Source organism: Zea mays, chromosome 3 (assembly GCF_902167145.1).
Source record: "Zea mays cultivar B73 chromosome 3, Zm-B73-REFERENCE-NAM-5.0, whole genome shotgun sequence".
In the NCBI taxonomy this organism is placed as follows: domain Eukaryota; kingdom Viridiplantae; phylum Streptophyta; class Magnoliopsida; order Poales; family Poaceae; genus Zea; species Zea mays.
Window position 1 is genome coordinate 237,212,171 of NC_050098.1, and position 4,140 is coordinate 237,216,310.

Below are 4,140 nucleotides of genomic sequence, written 5' to 3' on the forward strand. Positions count from 1 at the left end.
TCACATGTGAAACCCTAGATCCAAAATGTGGCTAAAATTGAGCAAGAATGAACAAAAATTGACAAAGAAACATAAACCAACCTTTCTTATCCACCTTCTTCCAAGAAATGAAGACCAAAACCTCCCCCCTTATATTTTTGTGAAATCTGGACCTCCAAAATCGCCTCTGGCTGCGAGCATACAGTTCACTGTCGCGGGGAAGATGGGTATTTTATAACAGACAGTTCACTGGCGGTTGGTTTGAAAAACCGCCAGTGGAAACCTATTTCCACTGGCGGTTATCTTAACACAACCGCCAGTGTAAATAGGGTCTTTACACTGGCGGTTCTGTTACACCAACCGCCAGTGGAAATAGGTTTCCACTGGCGGTTCTGTTACATCAACCGCCAGTGGAAATACCCTATTTCCACTGGCGGTTGTGTTAAGATAACCGCCAGTGAAAATGGGTTTCCACTGGCGGTTCCTAAGTCGGGTCCACCTTGTTTTTTTTACTGGCGCGTGATAACTGAAACCGCCAGTGATAATTTATGTATGCCGCAGGCTTTGAGCTCTTTTCTACTAGTGTGAGGCGGCCGCCGGCTGGGCTGGTCTCCGGCCGCCCACGTCGTAGCTGCCATGCATGCCTCTTGTACGTCAAGCAGTCTTTGCTTGCATACATTGTATTGGCTCTGGCTGTTGGTAGTGTTGCTCTGTCGACACGCCTGTACGCCCGTGCCGTGTGGCCGTGTCTCCTCGCCCGCTCTGCGCTGGGCCACTGCATGTCTGCTGGATGCATGCTCGCCAGACGTCGTCCTCCGGCGCCCCTACATTCCTGCTTGTTCCAAGCACATGATCCATAGCATGCATGTGAGCGTGTCTTCTTCTTGTTCTAGCTCAAGAGCAATCACATTATCGGCCGCACAAATGCTTGCCATCTATATATGTCGTTAGCAGTGACGACGGGCCTCAATTTAAAGGATTGATATATTCAAAATTATTAATGGTAAAAAGATTAGTATATATAATAATACCGTATAAATTAAGCACAACTATTTAGTATCTATAGTACCGCAATATATTAAGTACATATTTACATAGCATACACATGATATATCAAACAAAATGAAAGTCTTAAATGAGCATAAGGTTGATAAAAATTGAAATTATTCAATACTAGTGATAAGAGTCAACATTTGAAATATATATATGTTCTCATAATCTTTCTTAGCCGAATATTTTTAAGCATAAGGGCTATCGAGATTATAAGACAAAATAGAAAAGTCGCGGGGTGCTCGTTACGGTTAGAAAGATATGATTTTCCGAAGATCTATGTGGTTAAATATTAAACTATATTATAAATTGGTTAATATATACATCATATGAGAAAATATACTCTAAATAATTAATTCAACTTTAGTCTAGATTATAACTTGTTTAGAAATCATATCATAGTCAAATTATAATTATAGACGTGTCAATCCTTGAATTAGGAGAGTTACTAATCATAGCTCAAAATATCTTCTTATAAACATAGGTGATATAATAAAATAATGTGGTTACTGCGTAGACAAATTTAATACGAGATTAACGCAACTTGAACGGAGTAATTCGGAGATAAAATGGAGAGGATATGGATTTTATAAGCTTTTGAATTATTTTATTTGAAAACCAAATTCCCATATTTATTCCATCTATTTCAGATCATCCGCGGGCGGCGGGTATGAATCTTATAAAGTCCAGGGTTGATTTTGTGAATAAATGGACCCATTTGTATTGATTTATGCATGTAGATGGACCGCGGGTTCATTCGAGAAGATTACAGGGTCTCTTTAGGAAATGTACCCCGGCCCAAGAGATATCCGTGTGACTGGGCCGCACGATCTGTCTTCAACGGCCGAGCGGCCAAGATAAGACTTCCCCTACCCTGAACCGGTACGCGGTCTTGGCCCTTGGATCTAAAGTCGACGCTCTAGATTTAAAATAACCAGATCGAATTCCTACGCGCCCGATTCTGGATCGACGGTCGAGATAAAAAACACAAAGGGTAAGAGACCAATCTAATCCCAACCGTTGAACCTTGGATCCACGGTTCACGGCGATCTCCTTGCCTCACACTCTCTCTCCATCCTTCATCCCGCCCCGGCGTCGAGTATGCACCGCCATGGCGCCATTGCCGCACTGCTCCGCCATGGCACCCAGGCAACAAAACTTCGGTTCTAAGCACGGTACATGTAGAGGAGAATGAATCGGTCCTGGATGGGAAAATCTCACTGAAATCCGTCGCATGGAGTTCCCTGGTCAGGGCGGATGGTGACCCAGCAGTGACGACGGAGAAATCCAATAGTGCCCGAGAGCCTATCCATGGATCTGATGCCACTACGAGACTCCACGTGCTCCGGCGAAGCCCCCGAGCTACCATCCCATCCTCGGCTCTTGGGCGAGTTATCCAAGGTGGCATGGTTCCGGTTCCAGGGGGCACGTGCATGGATGTAAGGATCCGTGTATATAACCTGGGGCGAGGCCAGCTTGACCAGCCTGGTTCCGAGGTCAGCGGGGATTTGGGGGGATTCGTTATGCTTCGGCTGGTTCCGGTATGGGAAGAAGCTACTGGCGTTAGGGTCCCGCGCGTTGGTGAGCCGAACACGAGCGCGCGCTAAGGCTGTCTTTCCAGCGGCGTCCCCTAAATTTCGTCCACTAAAGGAATATTCCCTATACTTTACAGGACACTCTAAAAGATTCTGTCATCTATATCTTCTGTGTCTCCAGCAACGTCCCCTAAAATTCGATCCCCTAAAGCTACAGTGTTAACAGAATTCATTTTTTCTTTTCTTTTTCTGTTTTCTTTGTTTTGTACCCATTTAATGGTACTGAAAGGATGCTAAAAAATTTGTAATCAATAATATTACAAATAATAATCTAAAAACTATGGTTCATTAATAATTTCGAAATGTACAAAATAAATAACATTGCAATTTATGTTCTGTGCAATTATTGTGGAAAAAACGTGACACCATATTTGAATCGTACGAAAAAATGTTTACGAATTCACATGCTTCCACCGTAAGCCACGACACTTCTTCAACAAGCCATTGTCTAGCTTCGGCTACACGACAAGCGCATGGCTTCTCTCCAAAGCCTATCCCTTCTATAAATAATCACTACTTCAACACTTCACTCACACTTTGCATACACTCATCCACAACAATGGACCGGTTCATAGATTCCAATATTTTTCTTAGGATGGCACAAGACATGGAAGATGAAGACCATGAGCTCGAGGTTGCGACGTACCAACATCGTAGGCGTCGTGCACTTAACGAGCGTCGGTACGCTGGTTCCATTCCCGGTCGTGTTCGAATCCATCGTGACCATATCAGTGGTGATGCAAGAATCCGAGCCGACTACTTTTGCGCCCAACCGGTTTACACGGATGCACAATTTCGGAGGAGGTATGTTTATTCATACGCACATGTATTAACGTCCATAGTACGTACTTCACAATTGTACTAAAAAAAGTTTGCAATATAGGTTTCGCATGTGTCGCCATGTGTTTGAGCGTCTCGTTCTTGCTGTGCAACAAGTGGATCCGTACTTCGTTCAACGTCCAAACTGTGTCGGTGAGCTAGGCCTATCTGCCCTTCAGAAAGTTGTTGCTGCCGTACGTATCCTTGCATACGGTGTTCCTGCGGATGCCGTTGACGAGTACGTACGAATTGGAGAATCTACAGCACATGAGGCTTTGAAACACTTTTGCACTGCCATACAAACTGCTTTTGGGGGGTACTATCTTAGGAAACCTACTCCTGCTGATATCGCTAGGCTTCTCCAAGTTGGAGAATCACGCGGCTTCCCTGGTATGCTTGGTAGTGTCGATTGCATGCATTGGGAGTGGCGTAACTGCCCAACTGCATGGAAGGGGATGTTTACCGGTCGCGGTAAACACCCTACAATGATCCTCGAAGCTGTTGCCTCATATGACTTATGGATTTGGCATGCATACTTCGGCATGCCCGGTAGCTGTAACGACATCAATGTTCTTCAGCGTTCAAACCTGTTCGATTCGCATCTTAATGGTGATAGTCCACCAGTGAGTTTCTCCGTCAATGGACACACCTACAACATGGGATATTACCTAGCAGATGGTATTTATCCGGACTGGCC